General features: G+C 43.8%; 1 protein-coding gene across 13 annotated transcripts in view; it reads right to left on the bottom strand.

The window, feature by feature from the left end:
• MRTFB (myocardin related transcription factor B) overlaps window positions 1–27,472 on the bottom strand; it is a 271,179-nt gene that overhangs the window by 179,723 nt on the left and 63,984 nt on the right. The window contains exon 1 of one of the 13 annotated variants that reach the window (XM_075899333.2): window positions 5,365–6,060. The exons of the other annotated variants lie outside the window; for them this stretch is intronic. The gene's annotated coding sequence lies outside the window, so the exon portion shown is untranslated. Of the gene's footprint in view, window positions 1–5,364; window positions 6,061–27,472 lie in introns of those variants that run through there. 13 annotated transcript variants of the gene reach the window in all.

Consider the following 27,472-nt stretch of genomic DNA (forward strand, 5'->3'; position numbering starts at 1 on the left):
CTTAAAAATCCCTTTCCCTCTCAATTGGCTCTGCTTTTAATTTCTTGCTATGTCATAATTTCTTATTCTAGCATGGAAAATTCCAGAAGAGACAACAGAAGTTCCAATGTTTAAAAAAAAAAAAAAAAAAAAAAAAAAATCCAACCCTCTCATGCTATTTTACATAATAAAAAGGTAAAACCAGGACTTTCTTTCTTTGCAATTCCTTATATTAGGAATGATGCTTAGAAGCCTCATGAACTAAAATCGTCCCCCACTATACTATTTCAAATAACAATCAAATGGTAACAACTGATATCGTTAAAATTCCTAAACCAGTTTCCATTTTACTGTCATTTTTTCACTTGCTTTTAACTTTCTAAAACTGTCACTTTTGGACTTTTTTTTCCTCTCTCCCTTTCTGTGCTTGTGTGTATGCGCATGTCTTTGTGTAAAGTGGAGCAAAATCCCTTTAGCCTTTCTTGAGTCCTGAAAAGGTGAAAAAATACAGACTTATTGTAATTTTAAAACATTGTTAACCTCTTTTCCCTACATAGAACTCAACTCCATAGTTCTCCATAGTTCTCAGTGAATAACTCAGAAATACAGCTGGATAATAATGTTATAGGGCATATTAAAAAAATCACTAACTTTTTTTTGAATGTCAGTACATATTATCTATCCCCAGTGATGGATGCATTGTATAATATTAGCTAGCAATATTGAAGACCATAAGACTCTTTGAAAGTTGTAGTGGATCCTATTTAAGTGAGCATACAGACTTCAAATACATAAAACTGATTCTCCTATGTTAAATAAAGGTGAGTTAATCTCACTGATAGTGTACAGCATGTAATACTTTAAATTTGTGAAACATCCTCCAAAAAAACTGAACTCCTCTTAAGAACAAAAACAGGAGGAGAAATTTTATTAGACGTCACATAACACTTCACATTCTCAAAACACTGTATACAGACTAGCTAATGAATCCACAGTAGCTCTGTATTATGGAAAAAGCTGTGTGCATGAAAAACTACAAAGTCAATAATTTTATGGTGACTACAGCAGCTACTCATTGAACAATATTCTACAAATGCTAAATGTTCATTTGGAGTTCAATTCAGCATAAACATAAAATTCAATCTGAAAAATAAAAATAATCTGGACAGACCACAATGGTTATGCCAACCTCCCAAGAACTCAATGGGACACCAAGTATAATAGTCCTCCCTAGTTTATTTTTTGCCAAGCAGCAGCAATATCCAAGCAAACAACAGAAGAAAGCACAATTTGGCATTCACCACACTATTCATACTGTTCACCTCAATGAAGCAAAGATGACAAGTTCTATTCAACCACATGTAGCACTTTGTGGAATTTTAAATGTGTTATTTTGCATATTTACAGTAAAACTGCATATAATCAAATTTCAATTTTAAACACATATGCCAATTTAGCACTGCTGAAAAGCAACCCTGGTGCATGAAGCCCTCTGTTTATCTACTCTACAAATCTAGCCTTCTCATACATTCTGCCAGCATGTCTCAACCTTAATCATGTGAAGTGACTCTTGTAATGAGGATTATAGCTAATCACAGAACAAGGTCAACTTTTCCCTTTCAAAATCTTAAAGCAAACTGAAATCATTACAGGACTACATGCTTTGAGACACATTCCTAAAGGGAAAGGGGGCAACAAGGAGATAATGGGGCACATGAGAGCAATGAGGAAAGCTGGCTCATCAGGAAATGACAGCTCATAGGAAAAACAGGGACACAAACTAATTTGGGGAGAGAAGCGCTAAAGGGGGGCAAGTGGGAAACTCAGGATCTAATGGGAATAACGGAACCAGGGACTTCTAAGAGCCATGGTTGAAGAGGATCTAATAGATATAATAGGTTGAGGACAGGCATAGACTTTGACCAGTTGCATAGATGAATCTAATTGGTATAAAAAAGAAAGGGGACCTCAACTCACCCACCTCCCCACACAGACTTTCTGAGGTCCCATTACCACAACTGACCGTCACACTTTGTGTAAACTCACAAATTTAGCAGAGGCATCTAGAACAACATGAGCTATGGAAACTATTTCAAGAAGTCCTCTCCCCTTTGCTCGTCTCCCATATTAATTTACTTACTTGCAGCTTTTATTTTGATGTATATGAAAACAAAAGAAGGGGAGATGAATAACTTTTCAGAGTCTGCAGGGCTCTCATGTCAGAATTAACAGTATGTAAAGGAAGTTCCAAGAGCATCTATCAAATCTGTAAGAAGCTTAAGTTTACTTTGAAAGCTTCAATTTTTCATTTTCATTTTGTGCATTTTCCTTTTTGGGGTCAGGTTTTTTATATTAAGATTCTAACTTACTTCATTTGAATTGATCACAAGTTATTTCTAACATGCTTTTACATCCAGTAACTGTCAGTTTTAAACAGGTGGAATGTCTTGTGATTAAGGTGATAGGTGACTAAGGTGTAAGACTGGGAATTGGGAGACTGGTCTTATACTCCCAACTCTGTCACAAACACCCTGTGACAGTTTGGGCAAGTCCTTTCATATATATATATATACACATATACACACACAGACACACAGACACACACATACATACCTCATTTACCCATCTGTAAAACAAGGGGTGCAATTTAGCTCACCCGAGAATTATGAACAACTCACTAGAGCTTGTTAAACACTACCTAGTTATTCTATATGGACCTTGTCTCTGGAGTATCTGAACACTTCTCCATCTTCCTATGGAAGGTACTTCAGAAATACTAAATATTACTATTACTGAAATTTTTACATAAATCATAATTTGGTGTTCCTTAAGTACTACATTTTCATACTATTGTGGTAAGTTTCCAAAAACTATTCCTAACCCCAAAATCTACAAATTCGTTTTAAAACAACAAACAACAACAACAACAAAGTACAACAAAAAACCTCTCCTTGCATATAAAAATGTTATTTGACAAATTATTATTTTTCTCAAAATAAAATGTGATGGAGGATGTGGGGGGGGGGGGGGGGGGACCCAGAGAATTAGTATCAGTAGCTTTGTTACAATGAACTGTGGAGAGATGAAAAAAAAAACCCACACCCACCACCACATACTGTAATTTCATAACTTGTAAAGAAGAAATATACAAAGGAATTTTACTTTTATGGAGGAAAATTTCCTAGTGAAAGAAAATAATGTGTCGGATGTCTGGAAAATCCACCACCTTTGAAAGATCAAATGGAGCTCTACTCCTTTATATGTTGGTACATTTCCCCTCTCCCCCAAATATTTAAAATCTCAGAAGTATCTGAGATTATTTCTTGTCACAGGGCAATACTGGCCCTTTCAGAAAGAGCTGCCAAAGAACAGGGTGCTACGTATGTTCCTGGAAGGAAGCTGTAGATGGTTTCTGAGGGAAGGCTGAAGGCAGGGAAGAAGCCAAAAGGGTTTACAGGCTGACTTTCCCAAGCCAGAGAACCAGGGCCAGAGGACTGAAGATAAGAGAGCAACACAAGGAGCTGTCTGCTAATTTCTAAACCGGAGAGCCAAAACCATGGACTGGAGAGTGCTGAAGTCAAAGAAGAAACAGAAGGCTGAAGAACTGGACCCACAGGAACAGTGAGAGCGCCTGAGGAATACTTTGCTCTCCTGCCAAGGATGATTTCCCAGCAGAAAAGCTATGAGGGTACCTGTTTGGAAGGAAGAGGTTACACTCCAGGTGTAAAGGTTGGGGTTGTGGTCCTCGCAGACGGATAGAAAAGGATTGATAAGGATCATAGGTATGGTGAAAGATGCAACTGTGTGGTTTGCTCTTTGGAATGGACTACAGAATGTGCAACTTTAAGGACTCTCTCACCATGATGATAAATGGATTGTTTGGGGAATTTTGATGGACTATATTGCACAAGGTGTTTTTTTTAAATGAACTGGCGCCAAGGAACATATTATTGAGTTCACAGAGAATGTTGTGGAGTCTTTAGCATATCAGAGACACAACAGAGGCAGGTGAACTAAGTCATTCGTGATCTGCTGCAGGAAGACGCTGCAGGAAGACACTTCAGGTAGAACTGCTCAATAGGAGTACAATGAAATCCATCATCAGATTGCTGAACAATCCCAAAGTTTAAGAAAATTCAAACAGGGTTAAAACTTACAATTTCAAGGATGTGGAAATGGACTGTTTTTCTAATTCAGTAAGTCCATGCTGATATGCAGCAAAAGTGTTCTTAATTCTTTAATTATGCTTTATTTTTTATATGTATAGTTACATAAATATACTTTTCCAAAGGACATACCTTTATAAAATGTATAAATCCACTAACAAACATCAAGGGATACCTTGAATAGCTCTATTATAAAAAATGAAATGTAACTTATCCCACAATAATGGGATCCCACAATAACTCATCTCATAATCCCATAAAGGGGCACCAAGCAATTAATATTAAAATCTTTGTTCCCACAGAAAATTTGAGTAAAAGAACAAGCTAAGTGCTGGGAGCATCCCACTTCCTAACTTAAGGTAGGATGTGAAGTGCTTACTTAGTTTCCTTGCTCTGGCATAATACAGCTGCTATGATGCTGAGGTCTCTTCCAGTTCTATGATTCTATGATACTCTGCACCCTACTGTGTTGCTCTGTGCCATTTGTTGTGGACCCGCTTGGCCGTGTCCCTGCTATCTGTTCATCTCATCTACATGAAGTTACCTTTTCTCTACTTTTTCATGCCTTCTGGCTGTAAAGTTCTGAGGGACTGTCCTTACCAGAGTTCACACCACCGTGCTTAGGTTTTATAAAAGATTTCAGCCTCAACTTTTTATTTCTTGGATTTAATAACTTTATCTAAGGCAATATTTACACACACAAGTTATACTTTTTTCACCATACTAATACAATCCCCTAGCATGGAAGCAGCTAAACCTGTAGAGCTTAATCCTGTATGAGAAAGGAGCTAAATTACATCAATACCAATATAATGATTTTAGTTTAAAAAAAGAGTCATGCCCCCAAATTTAAATAGTTACACTTGTATAAAATCTTTCTGTAGAAGCCAGGCCTCAGACTCTTAAAATACAAATTATGATTATTTTCTATTTCTTAAAAACAGAGAGTAAAAAGAGATCCACATGACTTTCTAAAGTGCTATTTAACATTGTAACTAAGTATTATAAACTAATCCTTAAATTTGTGTGTATTAGTTCAAATACTACACCAAAGACTCGTCCCCACTTCGAGGCTCAAGTGGGATCAATATTAATCTTTTGACTTCTTGGAGAAACGCTGCTAGACTGTTACATGACTCTTACTTAGGGAAGTCAACTCAGAGAACTGGGGCTTGCCTGAGTCTTAGAAATTGCAATACCTTACCTGGCTCATCCTTACCTCCAAAGATTATGTGTTTCACAGATCGGCTTTCTGACTCCTGGAAAGTCTCCCATAGTTAGTCAGTGTTCTACCAGCTGCATCTGCTATCACAGATTACAAAGGGACAGGCTCACTCTCTCATTTTTAGAAGCCCCCATGGGAAAGACACAAGCTAAGGACCAAGACCCATACTTGAATAGGGAGCTGGCAGAGAGCATGATTCCCTCCACTCCTGAAAAAATCAGGGCTGCTCATCATTATCACAGCAGTTATTCTCTGCCCATGAGTTTGAGGAATTGTCCACAGTATCACCATTACAATCACCAGGCCCTATTTAGCTCTGAAAGTTGCCAAGAAGAAATCTAATATTTAAATTGTGGTCAACCATCTTGTCCCCACATTTTTTATCACCATAATCAGAAAGGAGAGATGGGAAGATAAACTGCAAATGATTATTGAAAGGCAGTGGCGGCAGGGGGGAGAGACACTTAAATCACAGAAGTCTAGTAAAATTGGGACTCTCTGCTCCACAGAGTAAGTCCCAGAACTAGAAAAGCTAAAGGTGATATATCATAATTACTGAGGCATGGCTAGAATACAGGAAAATCTTGCAAGATACCTGTCTCCAATTTTGTTTGACGCAATTCAGTAGGTGGTCTTAATGTTTTAAGTATGTACTAACATTCACCCAGGAGAAAAAGAAACTAACATAAAGAATAAAAAAAAGAAAACTTGAGGGGACAAAAATACAGAAAAAAATACATGAATAAAGAAGAAGAATGTTGAAGAAAAACAGAGATATCTATGACAGATAAAACCACACTGTGCATTAAAATTTTTTGATCATTCTCTTAATCTAAAAATGGGGTGAATAATATTAAAGATAAAAATCACAGGGCAATATCCACATAATTACATATTAAATTAACCTCATTTATTTACTAAAATAAACATATGTTTACAGTATTTCAGTTAGTATTCATAACTCCTTTGTTTGGAATTAATACCCTTAATCAAACATATAACAGAGTTCTAAATCTCTTTTGCCTTCAAATTTGATATTTTAGTCTTGTGAAGCAAATTTTCTCTCTGCTTCCCACCTACTACAGTGCACATTACAGTATTATGTAAGTAATCACAGTATTATTTATTTCCCATTATAGAATCCTAGGGCTGGAAGAGACGTTGGGAGGTCACCGAGTCCAACCCCCTGCCCAAAGCAGGGTCGACCCCAACTAAATCATCCCAGCCAGGGCTCTCTCAAGTCAGGACTTAAAAACCTCTAGGGATGAAGATTCTACCACTTCCCTAGGTAAACCATTCCAGTGCTTCACCACCCTCCCAGTAAAATAGTTTTTTCTAATATTCAACCTAGATCTCCCGCACTGCAACCTGAGACCATTGCTCCTCGTTCTGCCATCTTTCTCTACAGCCCCTCTCCAGCCTCTCTGAAATTTCCCTTCAGGTAGTTAAAGGCTGCTATCAAATCCCCCCTCATTTTTCTCTTCTGTAAACTAAACAAGCCCAAAACCCTCAGCCTCTTCTCATAAGTCATGTGCTCCAGCCCCCTGATCATTTTTGTTGCCCTCTGTTGGACTTTCTCCAATGCATCCACATCCTTCCTGTAATGGGGGGGGGGGGGGGGGCAAGAACTGGATGCAGTACTCCACATGTGGCCTCACCAGTGCTGAACAAAGGGAAATAATCACTTCCTTAGATCTGCTGGCAATGCTCTTCCTAACGCACCCTATATGCCATTAGTCTTCTTGGCTACAAGGGCATATTGTTGATGCTATCTTAAATCGAATTAATTTTTTTTTTAAATAGTACTGTATTAAAAGTCTGAATTATCAGATTCCAACTTCAAAAGTATTTTCTGGCCTCAAATTCAGTTATATTAACAGGAATCTTGGCTAACAATTTTAAAATACCTCAGTGGAGCTATACTTTAGAACTGAGTTCAGTATTGATTCAATTTTTCAGTTATTTATTTTCGCAACTGATGCTTTTAAATAGAAGTCAGATAAACTAATGAATGAAATTTAGACTGGCCCATATTTTCTCATCTGGGTGAATGGGCATAGGGGTTTCCTCAGCATGTGATACAAGGCATTACAATCACCCTCACCTTTCTGATGGAAGAGTAATAACTCAACAAAATCTCAGAGTTTCATCTATCTTGGACATTTATTCTTAGGTGACAATGGGGTTCAATGATGCTTATTGCATGCTTTCATTGCTAGCTAAGCTGTAAAAGAATGCTATATAAATCATTCTAAATTCTGTTATTCATTAGAAAATCAACTTCATATTTGTACTTACACTAGGATTTAAACGTCTGTAAACAGTCCTTGGAAAACATCTGTATCATCCCACATGCATGTTATTTAGAACCCATTTCTCCCTCTCTCTCGCTAAACATTTCCTATGGGAGGACAGAGTGACATCATCAGGCCATCTGCATCCTCATGCCGCACTGCTACCTGCCTCCGCACTCAGCTGCTTGCTGTGGCCAGCCTTGGTGCCATCCTCTCCGGGAGTGGGCTGCTCCAGCTCTGGCTCCCACTTCAAGCCCTGAGAGTCCCCTCTGTCATTCAAGCCGGATCCCTCACCTCCCCGTGCTGCGCTGGATCCCCTCTGCATCCAAGCTTAACCCGCTCCCCACCTAATTCCCCCAGGCCATGCCGGGTCCCCTCTGCCATACGAGCCTGACCACTCCCCACATGCGCACCCCCCCCCCAGGCTGTACCGGGTCCCCTCCATCATCTAAGCCCGAACCCTCGTTACTGGGCCATCCCACATCCCCTCCGCCATCCTAGCCTGACTCTCCCTCCCTAGGCAGCTCCACGTCCACTCCAAGATCTGAGCCTGGCCCCCCACCCAGCCCCATCACGCCTTCTGCAGAGACCCCACACCCCAGCCCACTCCTGCCCCCTATCCCCAGCCAGAAACGTACCCCCAGCCCACTCCTGCTCCCTCCCTCCTGACCAGATGCCTATCCTGTGGGGGAGGGGAAGTGGGGAGGGAGGGGTTGGTGAGCGTAGTGAGCAGGGGGCAAAGCCCTCTAGTTTTCTGAAGAAAAAAACAACTTGAAAACCGTAAAAGAATGCACTTAGCATGGACGGCACATTGTAGGCTGGGGGATGCTGTGCCTCCCCAAACAGCCTGGCATGGTCCTCCTACCCACGCTCAGCCCCCAGATACCTTCCTACTATTCCTTTGTCCTGCTTGCTCTTCCCTAACCCATGCTTGCAGAAGCAGGCCAGCACAGCACTGGGGATCAGAGTGGCTGGCACTGGGACCATACCACCTGCCTGGCAGTCGGGGCTCTGTGGTGTGACTGAGGGCCCACCAGGGCACTGTAGTCGGGAGCACTCTGGTGCACTTTTGCAGAGGAGCTTTAGCAGAAGAGAAGGATGAGGCCTCAGGCAGAATGGGAGAAGCTGAGGCCTTCCCAACACTCAGCTCACCAGCTGCCCAGGGCACAAAGCACGTGGCACTTAAAGCCAAAGTAATGCACTTGAACTAAAGAAATAAAGAACAGGATTAAATCCACAGCAGTTTATTGAAAAAAGCCACCAAGGAACATAAGAAAAACTTAGAAATAGCAAGGCAGAAAAAAAGACTTATCAAAACTAATCCAACCAGTTTATCATGTCCTGCAGACCAAAATGATAAAAATAAGTGTTTGTTTCCTCTCTGACATCCAGCTACAGGCAGTCCCCGGGTTACGTACAAGATAGGGACTGTAGGTTTGTTCTTAAGTTGAATCTGTATGTAAGTCGGAACTGGCGTCCAGATTCAGCCGCTGCTGAAACTGACCGCCAGTTCTGACTTACATACAGATTCAACTTAAGAACCCCAAGTCAGCTGCTGCTGAAACTGATCAGCAGCTGATTCCAGGAAGCCCGGGGCAGAGCAACTGTGCTTCGGGCTTCCTGTAGTCAGCGCTGGTCAGTTTCAGCAACGGCTGACTTGGGGACGTCTGGGGCAGAGCAGCTGGGGTGCTGCTGGGTTGGTCCAGTAGCACCGCTCCTCGGCGCTACTGGACCAACCCAGCAGCACCCCAGCTGCTCTGCCCCACGAGTCCTGATTCAGCCGCTGCTGAAACTGACCAGCAGCGGCTGAATCAGGACGCCTGGGGCAGAGCAGTTGGGGTGCTGCCGGGTTGGTCCAGTAGAGCCCAGAGCGGCACTGCGGGACCAACCAGCAGTGCCCCAGCTGCTCTGCCCCAGGGTCCACAACAAAACTCTGGTCTGCTGGGGGGGGGGGCACACTAGCTGCGCCCCCCCCAGCAGACCAGGGACATAGGGAGCAAAGCGGCAGCGGGGGGGTGCCTCGCCTCTGAGGCTTTGCTCTGGTGCTGGACCGCTTTGCTCTGGCGCCGGACCGCTTTGCTCCCGGTGCCCCTGGTTTGCTGGAGATGGTCCCCAGCAGACCAGGGGCACCGGGAGCAAACCCGCAGCCGTGGCGGGGTCCCCGCCCTTCTGAGGCTTTCCCAGAGCAACACCTCAGAAGCGCGGGACCCCCCGCTGCTGCGGGTTCGCTCGCGGTGCCCCTGGTCTGCTGGAGACGGTCCCCAGCAGACCAGGGGCACCGGGAGCAGCTTTTCTCGCCCCAGAGCTCGAGGTGGCTGACCGCTGCCTGTGAGCTCCGGGGCGAGAAAGCCCCATTCGTAAGTGCAGATCCGACATAAGTCGGATCCGCGTAAGTCGGGGACTGCCTGTACTTCATAACCGAAAAATGTACTTTACACCAAACAAAACCACATTCATTTTCAATCTCTGACAAGCAATTTTTAAAAGCATCTTCTTTTGCTTAACAATTTTGCTAGTACAGTATTCATTGAAGTTGCATAGAAATATTTATCTGAGATTTAGCATATTTTGCTGAGCGGTATTATTTGTATTGTAGCTGCAAGTCAACCCACAGGGACTGAGACTTCATGGCACCAGACCCTATATAAATACATAATAAATGAGTGTGATAGTTTTGTTTTTAAAAAGTATTTTTATAAAAGCCATTTCTTATGACCGTAACCCAGCTGAACAGGTTCTTGCAGAGCTAATTAGCACAGCACTGTGACTCATTAGAAAGATTAATTTTGACAAAAAACATCTCAGTCAAGAGAACAGTGAGATAACAGTTAAAGAAAATTGGAAAAACCTGCAAATGCAACACTAAAGCACAGGAGCAGATATAAGTATATAGATGGGAAAAAGTTGATTAAACAGAGAAAAAGGAACATGGGAATGAAAGAAACTGACTGGTAATTCTCAAAATCACCGTTTCAAAAGAAAACAGACTCAAACGCTTAAAACAAATCATTCTAGTCCTTAATCAGGTGTCCAGTTTTGAAGAAAAATATGTATATTTGTGATGGCAGCTTACAATATATATAATCTGTGCTGGCACCTCAGTCATTTTCTCACATACTGTTCACCAACAACAATAAACTATATCCACAGTAAAACAAGTCCACCTGCATCATCCTTTCCTTTTGAATTATCCAAATCATCCCTCATCAAATTGAGAGTGGGTCTTATGAACAAATTTAGTTGTTACATAATTTCTCAAAACCTATACTGGTAAATGAGGCATGGTTAAAAAACCACCTACTTATGACAGACTCTGGGGGTGTATCATTTAGAAAGCTTTTCTTTTTGTACTCTTATGACTCATCTATCCCTCTCAGGATTTTGTTCTTTTACTGTTGCTCATTTTCTCTAGATTACAGTCAAAATGTTCTTCCACTCCTTCATAATTCGCCCACAATTCACCAATTACTACTACAATGGTTCTAGAACTATATGTGGCAAAGTGGGGTTTTATTCACCTTGTTATGTTGCATGTGAGTCAGCATGAGAACCTCAGTTTCCCTAGGTAAAGCATCAAAGCCTAGATGGTGATGGGAATTGGGTATGTGACTTATACTGAGGCCCTCTGGGCAGGTGAGCTTAATACCAATGTGGACACAAGAACAAATGGATATAAGCTGGCTAGTAGGAAGTTTAGACTTGAGATCAGACGAAGGTTTCTAACCATTAGAGGAGTGAGGTTCTGGAACGGCCTTCCAAGGGAAGTAGTGGGGGCAAAAGATCTATCTGGTTTCAAGATTAAACTAGATGGGTTTATGAAGGGGATGGTTTGATGAGATAACAGGATCTTGGTAACTAATTGTCCATTCACTCTCAGTGGGAATAGGTCAATGGAGGAATGATAGGAGTTACTATAGAGAACTTTCTGGGTGTCTGGCTGATGAGTCTTGCCCACATGCTCAAGGTTTAGCTGATCGCCATATTTGGGGTCGGGAAGGAATTTTCCTCCAGGGTAGATTGGCAGAGGCCCTAGAGGTTTTTCGCCTTCCTCTGTAGCATGGGGTACAGATCACAGCTAGAGGATTCTCTGCATCTTGGGGTCTTCAAAGTATTTGAAGGCTTCAATATCTGAGATATAAGTGAGAGGATTATTCTGGGAGGGGTGGGTGAGATTCTGTGGCCTGCACTGTGCAGGGGGTCAGACTAGATGATCATAATGGTCCCTTCTGACCTTAAAGTCTATGAGCCTATGAGGTGAGCCTGCCCAGCTGCCTTCATGTAAACAATGTCTGATGCCCTTTATAATCTGAGCCCCAGGAGGGAGTGTGTGACCAGGTGACACTTTTTTCCTGGGAAGCAGGACGAAGGTCGGAGGAGCAACAGGCCTGGCTGGGGCCAAGCATCTGGAGGCAGGTTAGTTGTCGGTGGACTTGGAGTGCAGGGAGAGGCCATGGCTCGGGGTTCCCTCCACCTTCCAAGATGGACTTTACTGAATGCTTCCTGTTTTCTGTGCTGACAAGCAGTGTTTTACACTGCATCACTATCTACTAATAAGCCATCCGTTTTACAATGCTTTCTCAGCGACACTATTGACTGCAGACTTGGGGAACCTGTCGGGTCTTTACATCCGAGAAGCCCTACCTGGGTGGACTCGCTAAGGGGAGTGCACACTGTGGATGGGTGTATTGAATGCTCTGAAGTCAGACTCAGGAAGGTTGAAGCTGTGTGAGCTTCCTACCTTGGCATCAGTGTGCCCAGAGGGAAGAGGCACACTACCCCAGAATGCTGACTGGTTTCATATCACACCATTTTAGAACATCACCCCACATTTCCATACAACTGGTGGCTACAGATGTGAAAGGCTCATCGTTTGAAAGCCTGATCTTATCGGTTAACCTCCCCATGAGCACCGGCTTCTGCCTGCCCCTTGCATATTAACATGTAATTGCTGAAAATTTCAGCCGTTACATGGTCACAAAAAAACACAAATTTTAACATCCTTATTCTGGGGTGGGGCTGGGGATGAGGGGTTCAGTAAGCAGGCTGCCCAGGGAAGAAAGGACTACCCCAGCCCACTCTCTTCGCAGCAGCTTGGGACCGTGGTGCAAAGCACCTTTGCATGGCTGTTGCAGCTCCAGCGGGCACAGCCAAGGGAGGAGTGATGTCCTCCAGCTGCCCGCTCATTCATCTGCCCCCTGCACCCCACAGCCAGAGTGAAGAATGCAGCAAACTGTGCCCTTTCCTCTCACTCCCTGATGAAGAGGAACAGCCAGCAATTTTCATTCAAATCTGTCTCTTTTCTGTATTTTATGAGAAGCAATCCCATTCCAAGCACACCCATTTTCCTGGCACAACAACTAAATCCTTACTTTGTTTTAAGTTACGGTAAGAGGAAGCTGCATACCGAATGTGGTGGTCCTAGCTCTTACCATTTAAGAGGTGTTCTTGAACAGACAGATACATAGACAGACTCATGCAAAGACAAAATCTCTCAAATATATAATAGATGTATAGTTTTCTTTATTTTCTGCAGTTACAACTGGTCTCTTAAACTGAGATTACTTAGATTTAAGTACATTAATTTACAATCTTTTATACTCCCCACCCATCTGTTCTGAGCTTTTAGGAAGTATAACTTTCCAAACTCTCATACTATTTCCTGACATTATATTCTCCTCAAACTCCCAGCCCCCATCCAGATTAAGTGAATTATTAGCTCTAAACAAGTATTTTCAGAGAAGAACTATATGGAGTCCATTTGTGCACCCCGCAAATACAATATCAGATACTTTTAATCAGCAGCATATGTTGAGGCCATGCCTAAATCCCAAAATATCCTTGTACACCCCCATCTGAAGGCATAAAGAATGGAGTGGTCCCACTAAACCCTCAGTTTCTTTATAGAATCATAGAATACTAGAACTGGAAGGGACCTTGAGAGCATAGGCATGCGTACGGGGTGTGCCGGGTGTGCCCAGGCACACCCTAATGTCTCAGGCGGCTAACGGCTGCTGGAGGAGGAGGGGGATTTGAGACGGGGAGCCGCAGACTCTTACTTTCCCTGCAGCCATGCAGCCATTTATGGGGCACTTTGGGGCAGAAAGACCATGTGCGCGGCGGAAGCAGCTGGGGCCCGACCACAGATGCCGGCCCAAGCCATTTTCGTGCCCCAGACCCCGCCCAGCCCGGCAGCACCGCACAGCGCCCCTTCTGCGCCCAGGGTTCCGGCCTCGTCCGCACAGCACCGCATGGCGCCCCTTCTCCACCCGGGGCCCCATCCCCGTCCTCGGCCCCGCTCATCCCGGCAGCACTGCGCAGCACCCCCTCTGCACCCAGGGCTCCAGCCTCGTCCTCGGCCCCGTCCCCGCATCATCGCGCGGTGCCCCTTCTGTGCCCAGGGCCCCGGCCCCGTTCTCGTCCTTGGCCCCGGCCCCAGCCCCACCTGGCCTGGCAGCACCGGGCAGTACCCCTTCTGCGCCTGGGGCTTCATCCCGGCCTTGTGTTCGGCCCCGCCCAGCCCGGCAGCACCGCGCGGCGCCCCTTAAAGTGAAGCGCCCTGGGCTAGGGCCTGGCCGATATGTAGCTTGGGCTGGCTCTGACTCCAGCCATGCAAACTGGAAGGCAGAAGCCGGCTTAGCCGAAGGGAAGGGAAGAGAAGGGGAAAAAACAGGGGGCAGGTGTGGGAGAGGAAGGGGCTTGTACTGAGGGGAGGGGGGCAGGTCAGGAGAAGAAAGGGGAAGGAACCAAGGGACAGGATGGAGGAGAAATGCCAAGGGGCAAAGTGGAGACAATGAGGAAAAGGGCAGGAGGGGCGGTAACAGTGGGAGGGGGATCAGGGTGATGCTGGGAGAGGAGAGGGTAAGGGCACTGGAGGTTAGAGTGGGGAGGAAGAAGTGCTGGGAGAAGGCTTGAAAGAAGGGGTGGGCATGAAGAAGGCAGGGATGGAGCAAGACATGTATGAGGGCACAGGGGCATGAGGGTGGTGAGGGGTGGGCATCAGGGAAAAAGAGGGCAAAGGGAGCAGAGGCAGTGAGGGAAGGGGGAGACACCAGGAGGGTGCAAGGGTAAGGGAAAGTGCAGGTGCCAGGGGATTCTGGGGTGAAGCAGAAGGGCAGACACTTGCTGGGGAGGGATCAGCACCAGAGGAGAGAGGCAGGGCAGATGTGTAGAGGGAGGTGTTAGGAGAGAGGATGAGGAGGGGTAGCTCACATGATCAGAGTGGGGCTACTGGAGGAGTGGGCACAGGGGGGAGAGAAGGGCTGGGGGAGTGGGGCAGGTCTCAGGAAGGCTGAGGGCAGTGAGAAGGGCAGGAGTCAGGACAGCAGAGGAGGATGAGGAGTTGGGGGGCAGCAGGCACCAGGGGAGCTGATGGAGCAAGGGGAGACATGGCAGCAGAGGGAAAAGGTAGAAGTTTATAAGATATTTATTAATAACTTGGGTGCCACAGTGGCACATCCAAACAAGCCACATTAACTCAGTATTGGTGCACAACACAAAATTCATTCTGCTCATGGGAGGAAACTCTTAGAGGGAACACTTTCCCCAGCCTCTCTGTCCCCGAGTTAATGTCACACACATTGGGTTAATGCAATTGCAGGATAGTTGCAGGAGGGAGGTTTGGTGGAGGTCAAATTAATCCCTATTGGTAGGAGGATAGTGGGAAAATTCCTTGGGGAAGGAGGGGGGTCACATGACACCTTTTATTTCTGGTCATGTGTCCATCTTATCCCAAGAGTTACCTCCAGAGGTGTGGCCAATGGGAGTCAGGGTGTGGCCAATAGGGGTCAGGGGCATGGTTAACAGGGGTCAGGGATGTGGCTAATGGGGGTCAGAGTACATTTTTTAAAAATTCTTTGGATGCACACCCTAATGAAATGTGCTGTGCATGCCTATGCTCGAGAGATCATCAAGTCCAGTCCCCTGCCCCCTTTGGCCAGCTAATGGGGCAATCGTGAAATCCATACTATTGACTGAGCTGCGTCCATTGTCCTGGGTACAAATACTATGTGGCTCAAAGGCTATGTGGCTACTGAGAACTATTAATATACTTCATTCAACAATATGACTCGGATGCCTTCATATCTTATCTGAGTCTGTAGTCTTTGGGGACTCTTTTAAAGTCTATTATGCTAGCTACCCGTGTAGAATTGGCATGGTATACTGACAGAGCACACAAAAACACATAGCTGAACATTCATCATCACTGATGGAGCAGGAGACCTGTCAAGATGCCACACCAGTGAATCCTGAATTTACTGTATTGCTGTCCTGAACTACTACAATGGCAAGTTATGAAATCCATACACACGGACTCTCTCAATGAACTACAAAAGGTAAGTATACTGTCTTTGATTGACTTTCCACATGGATTCCACTTCTGGTGACTAACAAACAGCCTGCCCATCCCCTGACATTTTGCATGCTCCTCTCTTTGTTGCCTCCTGAACAGCTTGCTCTCTCTCTGTCCACGCCCCCACTCCTCCCAGCCCTGCTGCTCCTCCATAAACCTCCCATGGGATGAGTCTTGCTCATAGAGAACCAGCCCCTGGCAGGAATGCTCAACTCACCTACAGTCTGCATGGTAGGCTTCTTCCTTCCCTGCTGCCTCTGGTAAGGCTAGGATCCCAGGAAAGACCCTCCTACACGAGGCACTGTCCAAGAGGAGCCAAGCCCTGCCTGTGCCAACACCACCCAGAGCCCAGCCCAACCCAGCCATAGGAGAGCCTCTCCAACCCTCAGATAAACACTGGAGTGGAGAAGTGATTTCCAGCCTATTTAGGTCTTCAATTTGCTCTGTAACAGCTGCCCAAGCAGGGGCTTAGCCACCCAGTTCATCCCTCCACTGCCTCACTCAGCCTGGACTAGCCTCAGGGAGCATGGGGCTTTGTGACCAAGGCAGCCACCACATGCGGCACTGCTCCTCTTGCAGGAGATGCCCTCAACTGCTGAACCATCTCTAGCTGAGCTCAACAGCCACTTAAGCTCCAGTAGTCATGTTCCTAGGAGCACTAGTGCCCCATGCCGCCTTAAAGTTTAACCCCTTCCTGCCTGCACTACAGTCAGAGGCAGGAAGCTCTTGGGATATGTCAATGGCCAGCAGACTGGAGGTATTAGTCACCTTTAGGCACTGGTGGTCAGGACAAGACCCCTCATGTCTTCCCAGCACATATCACCTCTGCTAACATGTAGTTGCGTGTATGCTTAGAGGTGGGCACTAGGACACCTGCTTGAACAGCGATTGGAAGAAACTCTATCAAAGTGACTCTCTCATCAGTGAGGGTATGTCTACACTACAGCACTAATTCGAACTAACTTAATTCGAATTAGTTCATTCGAACTAAGCTAATTCGAACTAGTGCATCTAGACCTAAAAACTAGTTCGAATTAGCATTTTGCTAATTCGAACTAGCATGTCCACATTGAGTGGATCCTGAACCGAGGTTAAGGATGGCCGGAAGCAGTGCCGGCAGGGCATCAGATTAGGACTTAGAGCGTGGAGCTGCTGTCTCAGGCTAGCCGAGGGCTGTGCTTAAAGGGACCCGATCCCTACCCCGAACAGACAGTTCTCAGGGGTTCCCTGCTTGCAAAGCAGACCTGGCTTGGAGTGCCCTGAGTGCCCACACTCGGCACATCACAACACTCGGCCATCAGCCTGGCTGCACTTGCCGCAGGCTGCCATCCGGGAGAGCTTCCACCCCGAGGAGCCCGCTGAGCCACCCCAGTCCTCCCCATTGGGGGCTCGAACCCCATTCCTCCCTCACCCCCTTCCACTTACCCCTCCCTAGCCCCCCTTCCTGATGTACAAAATAAAGGACACGTGTGTTCAAAAATAGAAACTCTCTTTATTGAACAAAACTCGTGGAGACTGGGAAAAGGAGGTGGGAGAGGGGAAGAGAGAGGGTGGGAGAGGGGAGGGCAACTAAAACGATCAGGGGTTTGGAACAGGTCCCAAATGAAGAGAGGCTAAAGAGACTGGGACTTTTCAGCTTAGAAAAGAGGAGACTGAGGGGGGATATGATAGAGGTCTATAAAAGCACGAGTGGTGTGGAGAGGGTGCATAAAGAAAAGTTCTTCATTAGTTCCCATAATAGAAGGACTAGAGGACACCAAATGAAATGAATGGGTAGCAGGCTTCAAACTAATAAAAGAAAGTTCTTCTTCACAAAGCAAATAGTCAACCTGTGGAACTCCTTGCTGCAGGAGGCTGTGAAGGCTAAAACTAGAACAGAGTTTAAAGAGAAGTTAGATAAAGTCATGGAGGTTGGGTCCATGGAGTGGTATCAGCCAGGGGGTAGAAATGGTGTCTTTGGCCTCTGTTTGTGGAAGGCTGGAGATGGATGGCAAGAGACAAATGGCTTGGTCATTGTCTTCGGTCCATCCCCTCCAGGGTCTCTAGTGTTGGCCACTGTCGGCAAACAGGCTACTGGGCTATATGGACCTTTGGTCTGACCCAGTATTGCCATTCTAAGCTCAGGGCTCAGGGTCGGGGGTCTCACTGGACCATCCTGATTTTCTTGCAAACCTGTTCCTGGGTGGCCAGGCTGGCAGCTATCCTGCCCTAGACGGCCATCTTCCTGGGCCTAGTGCGGAGGTCGTGGATGAGGTCCACGATCTCCGCACTAGACCAGGTGGGCGCCCGCCTCTTGCGGACCTGGGCAGGCTCCCGGGAACCGCCAGACTGGTCCCGGGAAGAGGTGGAGGGCTGGGTGGCTGGTTCGTGCCGTGCCAGGTTTATGGTCTGCTGGCTGGGTGCTGGCAGGCTTGCACCTAGTATGGGCACAGTAGCCAGACCGTGCCCCTTTAAGGGCTCCGGGGCCGGGAGGGGGGGCAGACGAGTTTCCCTGGTGGTGCCCAGAGTGGCCACCAGGGAAAGCTGGGGAGGGCTAGCCTCCCACTAGTTCGAATTAAGTGGCTACACAGCCCTTAATTCGAACTACTTAATTCGAACTAGGCGTTAGTTCTCGTAGAATGAGGTTTACCTAGTTCGAATTAAGCGCTCCGCTAGTTCGAATTAAGTTCGAACTAGCAGTTTGCCTGTGTAGAGCCTATCAAAGTTAATTCGAACTAAGATGTTAGTTCGAATTAACTTTGTAGTGTAGACATACCCTAAGTCTTTACCAGAAAAGTTTCTTGTAAAATGTGCGTACTGAACTCCATGCAGGTGTTCCATAAATTTCAGAAATAGGGATGTTATTCGAACAGGTAGCAGAAGCCACCCAAGTTCCAGGGAAATGACTGTAATCTGTCTGTTGGATCTAACATGTCCCATAGCACATTTTTAAGGTTACTTAAGAGTCTAGATGGGTTTCTGAACAATTTTGTCTTAAGGCAGTGTGGCATTGCCCATACTACACTAACTATATGAAGTTCAGTTTCCCATGGCACTGAAGTGTGGAGAAGAATACTGGAAAATAAATGAACTAGTTCAAATAGAATTCCAGAAACAATTTTGGATGGGAACATAGGATGAGACCTGCAAATTATCCTATTCGTATGAGAAAGAAAAAAGACCAGCCATCTCATATACCTTTCCAGATGAAGATTGCCTACTAAAAAGGTACTCTTCATTCATAAGTGTTATAACGAAATAAGAAAAATTAGTAAATATATTTTTAAAACCAACAGGCAAACTAACAGCTAACTGCAACTGAGAAAAACAGGTGAACACTGCCTCACTGTTAGAGGTGACAGGAAGTTGCTGAGAGGCATTTAGGCCAGCTCTGCCCTTTATGCCCTTATATGGCAAGAGGAGCTACACACGAGGACTTCTGAGGCACAAGTAAAATGAATGTTACTAGCCTAAAGATTCTGATCATGCGCACACAGCTGCATGTGCGCTAGGAATGGAATTCATGTAGACAATCACTTCAAGGGGAACCAATAGATATTGTATGTCCCCTGGCCCAGTAACCTCAGTAGCAATACACATAAGACTGTTCCTGTCCCCAAGAAGAGAGAGAGAATCCTTAACTCAACTGTCCACACATTCAATTCTGTTCCCCTGGCCTCATCATTAATTCTTTCAGAAAGCACACTTTATTTCTTATGCAAGTAACGAAGAATGGTGTATGCCAAAAAAAGCTAGAAAAAGGACATGACTAATACAATCATATTTCTCTCATCACTCTCTACCTCTCCCCCCAGTAACACAAACTTAGTACTATAATCTACAGATTATCAATAACATGAAAATTAGAAAGTAGAAAAGACAGAACCCAGGTATATCTGAGCATAATGTCATCCGTCCAAGAAGTACCTTACCTTTGCCCCTTTACTTTCACATGTTCCCCTGACTGATAATAGAACCCCATTAGATTCCACATGAAAGAAGTTTAAAACATTTTTGCTAAATGAATGATTTTTCAGTAGCATGCTCATTTGCTATAAAGTTATTTAAGTAGCCTAAACCACCCTTTTGGTTTAGTTGTTTAGAAAAGTGGTCCGTGGTCCATATGTTCACAATAGACATGGAAAAAGTTAGTCTTTAAGCCATACATGGCTGTCAGATCTTCATGGAGATAGTTAATAGAGTATTATACTCCAATTATGAAGGGGGACAGATTTTACTATGGATCATATATGAACAATAATGTGTAAGATGTTTTATTGTTTGTCTTATGAGATCAGGAAACGCAGTACTTCTGTCAATGGCAGAGTGGGAGAAGAGTCACCGTTCACAGAAGAGCAAGATGACTTCTTTCATGGACAGTATGGACATATGGCCAGTTGTTAATGGTAAGACAGAGAAAAGCAGTTGGGAGAAAGAGTACAGTTTTAAGACTGGTGTTGACACATACTGACAGTTGGCAAATATTTTTGAGTCTACTTTACACTAAGAATATTCAAATACTCATTATTTAAAGAAAATAACTTCTTAAATTAGCCTTATCAAAATAATTATTAGAGATTATTTATACAAATCTGACATTTCAAAGGGTTTTTTTATATGCAACTTTACAAAAACAAATAGAACACTTAAGAAAAATGAAGTAGACTTATCAAAGTAGACTTTTTGTCTAATATCTAGACTAAGGCTAAGGCTGCTGTGCCTTAGAAGATTAATGCATTTCTATGTTTTTCCGGGGCAATATGGAGGATACATCATATTATTTTATCATCATTCAAGAATTGTGATCATCACAAACTACTTCAGTATAAGACAAGTCTTAAATTTCCCCAGGACAGCCTCCCTCTAACTTCCAGCTACCTTAACTCACTCTTCACCACCAAATTCTAAATATAACAGTTACATTGCTTGGACTCCAACTAAATCATATGAACAGAAGAGAACAAGCTGTTAATTACTTCAATATGACAAAAACAAAATATAGCTGGAAAATGATTACCTTAAACCTTATCCAATAATTATGGATTAAAAAGTAGAAAAACACTTTTCAAATGTGTATTTGATTTTAATGTCACCCCTTTTAAAGACTCCTACTATGTTCCCCTGTTCTCTCAATACTCAAAAAATAAAGTTATAAGAAACTTGTGGATATATTTTTTTAAAAATAGGCACAATTATTATTAATGAGAGCAGGGTATGGACCACTTCACTTTTAATTCTAAAAGGCCTGAACAGTACCAACATAATGAACACCTACTATGAATGTGAAAATCAGAGCTTTATTTCAAGCGTAAGAAACTAATCCAGCCCTTTAGTATAAAGAATACTACATTTTATATAGAACAGCAGTTGAAATAACAGTGCCTTCATTTAAAAAACACTTCAGGCTATACTTAATACACATTGTGACAACTATAGAAAACAAAAAGGTGTGTCAAAATGTTATATTTTATACATAAAAAGATAGCACATATGCTTCCCCTTTCTGTTTTATTTGAATTCTCTTACATTCTGAAGAATTACTTTATATTTTCCATCTGCATCCACATGTTTATTCTGACTGCTAACTTTTATCTGCTTAAGCATAAAAGTATATTCATATCTCATAACATTCTCCTACTCAGTACTGAGATATTAATATGGGGAAAACATACAAACATTTTTAAAGTTTCTGTGCTGTCTTATAATAGTTATACATGAGTAATTCAGATAAACAGTGAGTTTGTCTTAAATCAGATAGATTAATATGACAGGTTGCACTTCATTGCCTAGCTTTGTCAGGTTTTATTTTTGTTTTGTTTTTTGAGATATCTGAAAGTGTTTTAAGCTACATATAATGTTGTTCCATTCTGAATTTTAAAAGTTTCTGTATATAAAACATTGAAACACATATTAACAAAAGTGTAAAAGGCATGTGGCATTTAAGACAAATTTATAGGCTCTATTCAGCCTCCCAACAAAAATAAGGATTTCCTGGTGTTTTTCCACACAATCAGACAAAACTGACAAAAAGTAAAATGGAGACTAGAACAAACAGCACCTACAGAATCCAAAATCATTATGAATGTTTCAGTTTTTAGCTTCTACCAGCACAATTATTTTCCTGTTTATACATTCTGGAAATTCTTTAAAAGATTACTAGTAATATTTCTTTTAATCTAGCTGACAATGGTACAGCAACTGTGTCTTAGTGATGACAAAAACCGATGTACCATATAGGAAGGTTACATAAGCATTCTCACAGACTGAATGTGGGTTCAATGATAAAGACAAGGACTTATTTTATTTTTAAGCCAGGGTCTTTTATCTTTAAAAGAACAATGTATATTTTCTGGGCAACATATTAAAAGGGGAAAAAACACAGATCCTGCATGCTTGATATACTAACATGCATATTTTTTCACCGAAAACCATTAGTGCACTGTAGCATTGCCAGTTATCACACAGTGTGCTATAGATTCACATTCTAGTTTACCATAGAGTCTCTATGTAGAAAAGCCACACTTAAGGGCACATTTTTTTCCAATTTTCAACAGTATTTGTGGATAGTTTGTATCATGGGTCTCAAATTCAATTTACCTTATGACCAGTGCCAATCCTCAAATCCTCCTAGTGGGCCAGTAGTCACCCCTCTCTGGCAGGGCTCCCGGGGGAAGGGGGGGAAGGACAGCGAGGAGGAGGACGCACACGTCTCCCTGCATCTCCTAGCCCCTCCTTTCAGCCCACATACTCCCTTCCCTCCCTCCCTCTGGATCCCTCAGCTCCACCTGCTACCCGTGGGCAATTTAAATCCTGCACTGAGGGCCCTCGGTGCGGCTTCCAGCACGTTCATGTGGCCTGGTGGAGGTGTGTGCAGAGCTGTCTCATCCATAGGATGGTTCGGCATAGCCACCCCGGGACGGGATGATTCCCCATACTCAGGTTAGCCCACGGGGCCCTGGGCGCATTGGGTACAGCAAAAGGGTTCAAGCCCATTGTAAGCTGTGCACTTCGGCAGCGACCCAGGAGAGATTCAGGTGCCGCCCAGCTGATTAGCACAGCGCCCACAGCTGCCACCATGTGTTTCTAGTGGTAGTGTACATCTGCACATGCCTCAGTGCACAGAACAAAATATATCCCACACATGGAAAAAATTAGTGGTGAGATTGGTTCTGTCCTCCCATTGACAGTGGTGGTGCAAGCTGTGGGGAAGCAGAGCTATGCAACAGCCTGCTCTACTTTGCCTCCATCTCTCAAGCCAGCCCACAGTGGGGCTGAGGCACTCATGACCAGACTGGCCTGGAGATGGTGGAGCAGAGCAGAGGCTGCTGCGCTGCTCCACTTCCCTGACTCTGTGGTGAGTGAAGGGGCTACAACTACTCAAGAGAAAGATTTTGGAGTCATTGTGGATAGTTCTCTGAAAACATCCGTTCAATGTGCAGCAGCAGTCAAAAAAGCAAATAGAATGTTAGGAATCATTAAAAAGGGATAGAGAATAAGACAGAAAACATCTTATTGCCTCTATATAAAACCATGGTACGCCCATATCTTGAATACTGTGTACAGATGTGGTCGCCTCATCTCAAAAAAGATATACTGGCATTGGAAAAGGTTTAGAAAAGGGCAACAAAAATTAGGAGGGGTTTGGAACAGGTCCCATATGAAGAGAGATTTAAAAACTTGGAGTTTTCAGCTTAGAAAAGAGGAGACTAAGTGAATAAGGAAAAGTTATTTACTTGTTCCCACAATAAAAGAACTAGGGGTCGCCAAATGAAATTAATAGGCAGCAAGTTTAAAATAAACAAGCGGAAGTTGTTCTTCACTCAGCGCACAGTCAACCTGTGAAACTCCTTGCCAGAGGATGAGGTGAAGGACAGAACTTTAACAGGGTTCAAAAAAGAGCTAGATAGAGTCATGGAGGCTAGGTCCATCAATGGCTATTAGCCAGGATAGGTAGAAATGGTATCCGTAGCATCTGTTTCTCTGGAGGTGGGTGACGGGAGGGATCATGTGAGGATTACCTGTTGTGATCCCTCCCTCTGGGGCATCTGGTATTGGCCACTGTCAGGAGACAGGATACTGGGCTAGATGGACCTTTGGTCTGACCAGTATAGCCGTTCTTATATAAACTGATAACTTCTGATCTTTGGATCAACAGCTATAAAATAATACATGAAAAATGGCTTGCCAAAATAAACTTTTCACCAAAAAATAAGAAAAAAAGAGGTTAAGCAAACATTTTCTTTTGTCATATTACAAGGACAGCTAAAACAAAATGTGTGGAGTGCCCGTCTGCCCTGGTACACTATTCAATAAAACATTAAAAATATTCATGTAGCTATCAATACAGCAGCAGAGTAAACAAATACTTGATTCAATTTTTCCCAATTATTGCCATAATTTCAATAACAATCCTCTTCTTATTAAAACCTTCAGGAAAATTCCTATTGATGTCAGTGGGCTGGATTAGTCCTAAAGTAATGGGATCATGACTAGGGCCCTAACCAAATTCACAATAGGGATGTTAAATTTAGATTACTTAACCAATCAAATAGTTGATGGCATTTCCATCAACTGTTTGATTAAGGGAGCCTCTGCCTTTGAACTGTAGCAACAGTCCTGTTGGGCTACTGTTCAAAAACAGAAGCCCTGCAGGGAGCGTAAGACTAGCAGGGGACTCCCCCGCTGGCCCAGTGCTCTCTACAGTGCCTGAGCCTTTGAAATGTAGAAGAGCCCAGGGACCCTTGTACATTGCAAAAGCTCAGGCACTGTAGAGAGCACTGGGCCAGTGGGGGAGTCCTGTGTTCCTTGTGAGGCTTCTGCTTTTGAAACGTAGAAGAGTGCCTGGGCTTTTCTACATTTCAAAGGCTCAGGCACAGCAGGGAGGCACAGGGCTGGCCGGGAAGTCTCCCTTTGGTCCCACGCTCCCAGCAGTGCCTCAGCCTTTGAAACGTACATTTCAAAAGGAAGCCCCGCAGAAAGTACCGGACTCCCCGCTGGTCCCACACTCCCTTTGGTGCCCCAGTGGGGCTCTTGTACATTCAAAAGCAGAAGCCCCGCAGGGAACGTGGAACCAATGGAGGACTCCCACTGTGGCTCTTGTACATTTAAAAAGCAGAATCGTAGCAGAAGTGGCGCAAGCGGAGACTGCTTCAGTCCCTGCTTGCTCTGTTTCCACTGTGCCTCTACCTTCTTCTCCCCTCTCCCTCCTCCGCCCCCCCCCCCCCGCAGAAATGGTGCTCTCTAGACGTTTAATCATTTTTGTTTCTCATTTTGCTTTTGGTGAGGAGAAGTGTGTTGCTATCATTTTCTGAAAGCTCTCTACTACTTGTCAGTAGCTACCTGGTTTGATGTTGGCAGATCAAATGCAGTGCCTTTTACCATGGAGGTCTGTGAAGAAGAGGATCCAATGCATAAGATGTTATTGATGACCTATCATAGTTTAAGTCCCCATAGTTTAGTTTAGGTACAGTGCTATTTAACTGCACATGTGCCTATTTTTTCCAAATAAAGACTTTTTATTATATTATTATTATTATTATTATTATTTTCCAACAAAGATTTTATCAACAGAAAGAATTATTTCTTCATGGCGCTGCAAAGCCTGGCTGATCACAGCAGGTGAAATTTAATAGTGCAAAATAATGCACAGGAACTAATATGAATTTTTGCTATAAACTGGGGATTTATAGGTTGGTAGCTACAAAGGAGGAAAAAGATGCCACCAATGTGATACAATTGTGAAAAAAGAGTTAATGTATTCTTAGGATGCACCCAGCAAGGTATTTCCAGTAAAACCAGGGAAATATTAGTACCATTATACAAGGCACTGATGAGACTTCATCTAGAACAATGTGCAATTCTGGTCTCCCATATTTAAAAAAAATGAATTTAAATTGCAACAGGTGTGGAGAAATGCTACTCAAATGATCACAGGAACGAAAAACCCACCTTAAGAGAGGGGATTCAAAGAGCTTAGCTTGTTTCATCTAACAAAAAAAAGGCTATGGGGAGATATGATTGCTCTCTATAAATACAGGGAGGGAGAGGAATTATTTAAGATGAGCACCAATGCTGACAAGAACAAATGGATATAAACTGGGCATCAACAAATTTAGGCTTAAAATTAGACAAAGGTTTCAAACCATCCGAGGAGTAAAAATCAGGAAGTGCTTTCCAAGGGGAGCAGTGGGGACAAAAACACTGGCTTCAAGAGTAAATTTGATAAGCTTATGGAATGATGATATGATGAAACTATCAATTGTGAGACTATGTACAATGGCAAATAGCTAATCTGCAACTGCTAGTAGCAAATATCTCCAATGGCCAGTGATAGGACACAAATGGAGAGGGCTCTGAGTTATTACAGAGAATTCTTCCTCGAGTGTCTGAATGCTGGGTCTTGCCAAAATTTGAGGTTGGGAAAGAATTTTTTGGTGGCATCAGATTGGCAGAGATTCTAGGGATTTTTGCAGGTATATTCTACAGTAAACTGTGGATTCTCTGTAACTTGAAGACTTTAAATCTTGATTTGAAGATTTAAGGAATTCAACAAGAGATTGTGTGTCCATTACAGGAGTGAGTGGATGAAGTTCTGTGGCATGCAAACTTGCAGGAGGTCAAACTAGAGTACAATGATGGTCCCTTTTGTCCTTGAAGTCTTTAAATCTATGGTTCAGCAATATTAAAGTGGGACAGCCTGCAAAGATCCATGATGTGAGGATACTTAGAAACACAAGACTGTCTTCTGGAATGAGCAAGGGAACATTTGCTCCTTACAACAACATTGCAAACATTAACACGATGATAATACCACTTCATTTTGGGAGGCACAGCTTATCCTCTACTTCTCCAGTGTACTCAACTCTACACAGGATGCTTGGGAAAGAGAGAAAAGCAGATTAACTTTACCTTGATAACTTGTAGAGAGTCGGTGGAATGTACTTTTAGAAGTCTAAATGGGAAAAAGTTAGATGTTTCTCATTATTATGTACCTTGTATGAATAGTGGCTGTTGTATTTTGTACAACATCTGTGAGACCAAGGGAGAATTCCTGGATGATGAATAGTTCTGCTCCCCTCTCTAGCAACTATCCAAGGCAATTTCAATATGGCTGCCCACATGGGCTTCTTGTATAATGTCTTTATCTGCTCAGTTTTACAGATCTTAGCTACCTTGATAATTCTTCTTCTGGTCAGTCTCCATCGCATACGTGGGATCAAGGGAACAGTTTAAGTGCTTTCCATTTTCCCTGTGGCACTATCCACCACATCAGCTTTGGAATCAGTGATCAAAAATATGATGTAGCGCCTCATATTATGGGCAGGTAGTGGGGAGCATTACTGGAGGTCCTGTTACGGTCCATTGTTTTCATGTATCTCTGTCAGAACTCTTTTGCTTTCAGTTGGCATGGGACCTGCTCCAGGAGTACCTACTCACTTTTACTGTTTCTGGTAGTGCCCTCTAGATGTCTTCACTCTGA

Source organism: Pelodiscus sinensis, chromosome 15 (genome assembly GCF_052426305.1).
Source record: "Pelodiscus sinensis isolate ZL-2025 chromosome 15, ASM5242630v1, whole genome shotgun sequence".
NCBI classification, from domain to species: Eukaryota; Metazoa; Chordata; order Testudines; family Trionychidae; genus Pelodiscus; species Pelodiscus sinensis.